This window comes from Phodopus roborovskii, unplaced genomic scaffold (genome assembly GCF_943737965.1).
Source record: "Phodopus roborovskii unplaced genomic scaffold, PHOROB, whole genome shotgun sequence".
NCBI classification, from domain to species: domain Eukaryota; kingdom Metazoa; phylum Chordata; class Mammalia; order Rodentia; family Cricetidae; genus Phodopus; species Phodopus roborovskii.
The window spans coordinates 11,473,624-11,481,443 of NW_026125506.1; positions in this window are offsets into that span (position 1 = coordinate 11,473,624).

Sequence of the window (7,820 nt, forward strand, 5' to 3'; positions counted from 1 at the left end):
CGGGGAAATGAAAAAAAAAATTGAGGAACCGGATGCTGAGTCGCAAGCGCAGAGCATCCCCATCACCATGCGTCCCTGCGCACCCCCAGCTTGTCAGAGTCGTGGTTTCTGCCTCTTCACACCGACAGTCCTTTATTGGCAGGCTCCGCCTTCTGGCGAGGACCCTTTGATTGGCCGGCTCCACCCCCTTAGCGACTCCTTGATTGGCGGGCTGTACCCGGCACACAGGTTCGCATCCAGCCCTTGCAGTTAGTCGGGCAGTGTGGACTGCTTTCCTACAGGTTGTAGCCACGGTCGTCCCTAAGACGCCAGAACGTGGATCATATGTCCACATAGTCTGAGACTGGCCCTCGTCAATGTGTGACTATAGGAATTCCGCTCCCCTCCCTACTCTTTCTGTTGACCCACACCGTGGAGCCCTGGCGCCCCCTGCCGGGAAAGCCTTCTGCACTGGCCTCAGGTGAACAGCCTCTTTCCAGAGTTTGACTCAAAATACGTAGGCAGTATTGAGCAAGGCTCAGAACCCAAGCATGACACTCGCGACTGTGATGGTCGTCGAGGATGTGGCCCTTCTGTAAGCTTCGGAAACAATCCCCATCTCCACCAAGAAGTGTTCTGGTGTCCTCTGGCTTCATGTCTTTCACCCCAGGAATTCCACTCCCACCACCAATAGCTCTTGGCTGAGAGCTTAATACAAACAAGTACTAGTGATACAGTTGGCTAATGTCATGTGACCCATTCTTTTCCTGTTACTATGAGCAGAGGGTCCCTGCAGCCTGCCAGAGATAGGCGGTCCCGGGGGCATGAAGATGCCTACAAGTTCTCGGCAAACCACCAGGAAATTTCACTTTGTGGAGTAGTCTACTACCAACCCGGGAGATTTCATAAAAGCCAGGCCATTTCTTCTTGTTTTCCCGCCCCCTCCCCTTTCCTCCAGGAGGTGCAAGGCAAAGCCATACCACCAGGGGGCAGCAGCGACCGCCCATGGAAACGCAAAAGACAACAGGGACTGGGGGAGTGGAAACCTGGACCAACCTCTAGCTTTTGGGCAGAAACCCCTTCTTGTCGCTGGATCAAGGGCCCCTTAACAAATGTTCAGCAACTCGTTTATTCCTTTTTTGCAATTTGTTTATTGAGACGCAACCTGGTTCCTGCCTATGAGGAGCTGTCTGGAGGAAGCAGTGTGGTGGCGCTCCCAGCACCGGTGTGATCAATTTTGAGATTACAGCCAAGGGACCAGGGAAGGCTGTTTGTTGTACTGGGTACAGTTGGGCAGAGGGTGAGCTAATGGAGGCTGGAAGGGGTGCCCAATTTGGGTAAACACCCTGCAGCTGGAAAACCCTCCTCAGGTTTTCCGGTGAGGAGACACAAGCCCAGGTGGTTGTCAAGGTAACAGGCAGAATCAGGGAGGGCCAGACTGCTGGTTGGAGGAGGAGAAGGGCTACAGAGACCCAACAAAACCAAGAAAGGGAGGAGGGGCTGGGGCTGTATCTTAGTGGCCCTGTGAGGATGGCAAAAAAGGGTGGACAACATGCCAGAGACTGTCCAGAGAGCAGGCTATTCCATAGTGGAGTAAAACCTGCAGAAAGGGAGGGAGGGAGGTTCGGAGTGAGCTGGGCCCAACTTACCTCTGTAGGGTTTCCAGGTCTCTTCTCTCAGGTTTCTTCGGGCCTGGTCCTGGGCCCAGGAGGCTGGCTGGCTTCATGTGCCAGGGGAAAATTCACTTAGAAAGAACAATACTTGTTCTACTACATATAGCCAAGAGAGGGCTCCTGACTTCCCCCAGACCCCCCAGACCTGTGTCTGCACCCTCCGTACTGTGACAGCAAGTCTGCAGGAAGCTGCAGGGAGGAAGTGACCAAAAGCAAGTTAATTCTGGTTCAGGTGGGTTCAGTGCTGCCACTGGTCACCCCAGCCTCACCAGGAGGCTGGCAGAACCCCAGCTTTATCAGGCCCGCAGTGTTGGATTTGGACCCAGCTTCTCATGGTGATGGTGGGGCTGGATCGGTGTAGCTAAAAATACCCAGGAATCCAGCCAGCTGCTGTTTAGATCCTTCTCAGAGGTCGGGCCAGGCCAGCCCAGTTGAGGAGATAAAACACACTCACCCACATGGGGTGGCTTATTCCCTCACCTGCAATATATATTGTTCTCTCCCCCTGCCCCCATCACTCGGATTCTTCAAGAATTCCTGGAAAGAGTAGGAAAGCGAGAGAGCCCTTCAGCTGGTCTTGCCTCAGGGAGCCAGCTGCAGGATGGTCTCAGGGAAGGTTATGCTACAGAGGCCAACAGGGAAACAGCCCAGGAGAGCAGAGGCAGGAAAGCCTTCGGTCTGGCAGAACAAAGTACAAATTTGGCTGGGAGGAGGCAAGGGGCCACTCCCCTTCTCAGAGGCACCATAAATCAATTATTTAGCTGTCCAAATGCAGATGGTAGATAGTGGTGGGATAAGGGCTCCAGCTACAGCCTTAACAAACAAAGGGGGGAGGGTGTGAAGCCAGGGTGCCTTGGGGGTGCAATCTTATCCACCTGGCTAGGCAGGGTCTCTCCAGGTCTCAGCTGCCTAACAGCCTAGGGAACAAGTGGAGGATGGGCAAGTCATTTCTAGAAGCCAGGCTGGACAAACAGCTAAAGCCAGGCGCAAAGGAAGTGTACTTACGGTCCCAGCCTGTCAAGAGGTCTAGCCTGGATATGTCAAGACCCTCCTCTGTCACACCAAAATGTTAGAAAGAGCCCTCCTGGTTCCCCATCCACAGGAACTTGCCCGAGGGCACAGAACACAGGAGCACACTCTGGGGGGCGTATGGTGTTGGGGGTATTTCTTCTCATCTTGGCTGCCAGCTATACCCAGAGCGTCTAAAAGGTCATGTTGCAAACTGGGGCTCCAGGCCAGGTGGAGGAGACGGAAGGGGCGGGACGCTGGAATCTTTGTAGTGAAGCTAGTCCAGCCACCTCCCAGCTCAGGCAGCCCTTCCGCTGGCGTGGCCCTCTCTCAGCAGGCCAAAGCAGCCCCGCCCCAAGCAAGCTCAGTGAGTGACCAGTGGGCGGGGCACCCCTCAGGGCCAGGAACAACATAGAGACAAACTGCCCCACCCTACCGCCCTGGGGGTGATAAGGGGGCCAGAAAAAAAAGGTAAAGAGCGTGAAGAGCAGACAGTAGTCACAAATTGGCCCAATCACCACCGAACCAGTTTAGCACCTTAATTGTTCCCCAAAGTCTGTAGCCCTCCAGGGCACAGCTGACACAGCATGACTTAAACCAATCACTTAATCTGGGGCTGGAGGAGATAAAGACCCCAGACTCTAACCAGAGAAGCAGAGCTCTCCCGTAGACCAAGTAGGTTCAAAGGCTTACAGAGTATCTGTGACGTGAACCAAATCAACTTCTAAGTGCTTTTCCCGGCTCTTCCCACCTGGGGTGAGGAATTCAAACTTCCCTGAACAAAGCCAGCTGCTCATCCAGGACTGGATGCCCTGCCGACTACACCAGGACCATCCTGGTTCCATGCTACCAGACACTGGCAGTGATGGACGCAGACAGCTGGCACGGGAGGGTTCCTAAAATAACCCAGACAGCTGGGGAAGGGGGTGTCAGCGGCCCAGGCTCCGGGCTGAAAAATCAAGATGCCTGGAACCCTGTACGGGCTCCGCCAGTGGTGGCCTCATAACCTTGGGTGAGACTTTTCGTCTCTTGGGACCATTGGTGGGTAACCCTTAAAAACCATAGCCCCAAATGATGACCCCACCACAGAACAGCCCATTGAGCCCGGAACAGGCTGGACTAAAACCTGCACTGGAAGAAAAACAGCTGGCTGCCTTCCCAAGCAGAGCCAGTTTTCTTTCTCCTTTGCCCGGAGGCTCCAGCACGTGCTTCAGGAAGTGGGCTGGTGGGGAGGAGCCCAGAACACAGCCCAGCCCCCACCCCTGCAGCCACTCCCAGCGACAATCCCTATCGTAATGGAGGCCAACTAGTAGGAGCCGCCAGAGCCAAGAGTGCGCCCCCCTTAATCTCCATTAATCCTCCCACCAACCTTTTCCAGCAGTTGTTATGATCGTTTTACAGGGGAAACACTGGTCCAAGGTCACTACCCCATAGCTGCCGGGCTTGAAGCATCCCTGACTAGGCACCAACATGGCTCCAACAACATCTCCGTGAAGCCTGCCAGGCTCCGCAAGTCCCACTTCACACAACTGTAGGAGCGAGGAACAAGGGGAAAGACAAGCAGCTGGGAGCTCAGGCCAAAATAGGGAAAGCATGATCCGGGGCACCTGTAGCCAAACAGCTTATCAAAGTAACACATAACTAGGAACACACTTGGGGGGCCGGGGGCAGATATCAAGGGCCACACCACCTTCAGCTGAGAGGCTTCCTAGGCCGGGGGAAGGGCAAGCCAACTGCTATCTACCCAGCCAGGTGTCACCTGGCAGGAAGAGTCTGGAAAACTGGTAGTGCCTGGGACCTTGCAAGAAGCGCAAATTCTTAAGATGCACCTCCGAATGAGAAACTCAAGGGACTGCAGTTAGCTTCAAATGAGTTTCCCTCCTGACTTCTGATGCCTGGGCTGTCTAATTTTTGCAGATTAGGGAGACCGTGTTGACTATGCAAGGTCACTGCGGGTAAAGAGCCAGCCCCCTTTCATGTCCGGTTTTGTAAGATTCTAGAAGCCAGACACTATCGACAACCTGGCCTTGTTGGGAGGCAAGAGAGCACTGTGAGAATCCAGGAAAAATGGGTTATCGAGGGAACCTTTTCTCTGGGAAAGTTGCCTAAGATTTCAGGTCTTTTGGTTCTTTGTCTACACAGCAACGCAGACATCAGAGGGTGGCTCGTTTGGTTCCCCTAATGGGGCTCAGGAGGAATGGCTGAAGCGCAACCGGCAAGCCTGGCAGCAGTCAATGCCTTCAAGAAGCAGCCAGGGCCCTCCCACCCACCATAAAACACACCACTGGGAAATACTTCCTAGTCCTGCTCTAGTAAGCTGCTAAATTCGGCAGAGAATCGCCCGCCCTAAACAGAGGTTGACAGGCGGGGCTGGATGGACCCAGCAGGCCGCCCATTTCACACACACACAACCGCCACATCAGCGTGGGGGAGGGGCTGCAGAACCAGCCCGGCGAGTTTGGGGATCCCAACCGCCCTTCGAAGGCCGCAGGCCCAAGCCCCCTGATACAGTTCTCTTAACTTGGGGAAAGGGCTCTTACCTACCTTAGTGGGAAAGCTGTCGGCCAAATTAAGCCTGCTCCAGATGTCCAGAGGAAGCAAGGGTTGTCTACTGTGGGGATAACCCAGACATTGCTCCGGTCTCCGGCCAAGACCTGTGAATTCGGACGATCTGTTAGGACAGTCCCACAGTTTGTAGGTCAGAGAATGGATTGGTCAAATGCAAACCAACAGGGTCTACTAGATAGAAAGGAGGCTTCAGAAATGCTTTCCCCCTTTCCCAGCTGACAAGGCGGCCCTCACTCTGGAATGGATGGGGGTGGGGTGGGGGGTGGCTGAGTCACTAAGGTTCAGCTAGGGCGACAAGCAGCAGGAGACGACTCATCTGCATTTCCAAAGGCCCGCCCTGTCCGCATCCCCTCCCCCAAGAAGACTGAGATCTAAGGCTTTACCCTCGGGCATTATCACCGGGGGGGGGGGATCCCGAGGGGGAGGCCCCAATCGGCTTTCCCAGGCCCCAACCGCCCCCCTTCAACACACACCTCCAACCCGCAGGGCTGGATTGGAGGCTGTGCCCCCGGCGTCCAAGTGAAGGGGCTCAGGCACTGCGAGGGCCTCTAACCCACAGTGGGGACAAAAGGGAGACCCGCCCCTGCGGCTCAGCTATCAAAGGGCGACTGGGGGAGGCAGGGGTGGGTCTCCTGAAGCCGAGTGGGCTCGAAGGGAGGCTTAGGCAGCCTCTTGGCCCTTGGCTACTTGGCTTCTATTCCCAGGCAAAACGGCAGAGACTGGAGCCAGGGCGAGGCCTCGTGCCCGCTTGGGCCTTGGAGTCTGGGGCTGATGCGGAGATCAGGGTCTCATCCCTCCTCCAGCGGCTCGCCCTGCCCGGCCCGACTCCTCCCGCGGCCGCCACTGCGGGAACCGCGCGCCGCGCCCGGGGGATGGGAGGGGCGGGGGGGCGAGTGCAAGAACTCTGATGCGCGACACCCCCAAGGCCTAAGGCCCCCAGAGACCCATCACCGGGATTCCGGGTGCGGAGCCATGCAGGCTCTTAGGACCCGGGATTGCCTCCCCGCTCCCAGCGACACCCCGGGAAAGCAGGATGGCGGAAGGAAGGAGGAGAGTTGGCCGCCATTAGCCACCGCAGTATTGAACGGCCGGGCAGCCCCAGCCTTGGCCCCAACCCGGTCCAGCCCGCGGCTCGGCTCAAAACCTGAAAATAAAACTCATATTTGGGAGGGAGGAGCGAGCGCGGCCGGGAGGACAGGCAGCGCCGGGCTGCAGGCGGGAGAGATGCTGCGTCATGGTGCCAACATGGACGCCGGCCTTTTGTCCTTTTTCTCTTTGGAAGAGCAGGCGAGCCCCGGAGCCCGGAAAGCTGATTTAAGGGTGCAGAAACCCCACAATCAAACGGGAACGAGATCCTAGGATGGGTGGGAACGTTTCCTCGCCTTTTCAGCCCCTACATCTCCAAAGCACTTCGATTTCTTCTCTGCCACCAAGGTCCAGACCTGAGTCGAGCCAAAGAGACTAGCGCAAGGCAGCTCCATGGATGCCCCAGGGTACTGGGGAGATGCTCTCTTCGCCTTTGGGGCAGAAGAGGCTAAGGGGTCTAGAGAGTCTTTGTCCCCCTCACCCGCCCACTGTCATCGGTTGGCAAACTCAAGCTCCAGAAACCTCAGCTCCCATCATCTGCAGCCCATGGCCTGCTCAATCAAGAGTTCCTCGAAGGGGACAAAAGGCACTTAATTTTTTTTATTATTATTTTAGTTTTTTTTTTTTTTTTTTTTTTACTTACCCGCTCAGCCCGGTGCCATGGAGTCTAGAAGAAAAAGCTGGGTGGTGTTTTTGGAGATGTTATTATTAAAAATATCAGTTTTTTGTTGTTTTGGTTGTTTAGTTGGGAAAAAAAAAAATCTGGGGTTATGGTGTTCTTTTGTTGTTACCTTTTTGTAAGTTACACTCATGGTATTTTCTGCTCCTTCCACGACTGCAAACTTTCCAGGGTTGGGCCGGCAAAAAGGCGGCTTCGCTGTGGACTGTTTACTGCTCTGGATTTAGCAATGGTGTGATCGTCATTAAGAAACAAAAGGCGAAAATACGGTCAAATCAAACAAAAGGCAAAATAGCTCACCAGCCATTCCAACCACCATAGAAAACACCATCGATTTAACGTAGGTGTTTGGCTCGAACCAGCTAGGACTTGTTTTCCAGTTTTAATCTAGTTTTCAGTGACGGCTTTTAGTCTTTGCAAAGTCTTCCTTTCAACAACACCCCACACACACACACACCACCCCCCCCAAGTCGAGAAAAACAGCTGCTTTTCTTCAAAAAAGATCGATTTTCAAAGAAAGTGTACAAGTTACTGGGAAGAAATCTGAGCAGCATCTATTGTTGTAAACATTTTTCAAAAAGCTTGCGCTAAAAACCGTAGCTTTATAAAAGCAAACGTCTAAAAGCATTTTAACTGACTTACATCAGACCGAGACAAAGACATACATGCAGATGGAGGTTCCGAAAATTCAGGACATCGCAGGCGACAGTAACATGAAAACTGTAGTGCAGTAAGGACAGAATGGACTGGGTACTTACAATGTAAAAGGTTTTTAGAAAATTTAACAGTAACAACAGCTCACAATTTTGTTATTGGCTGCCATTTCG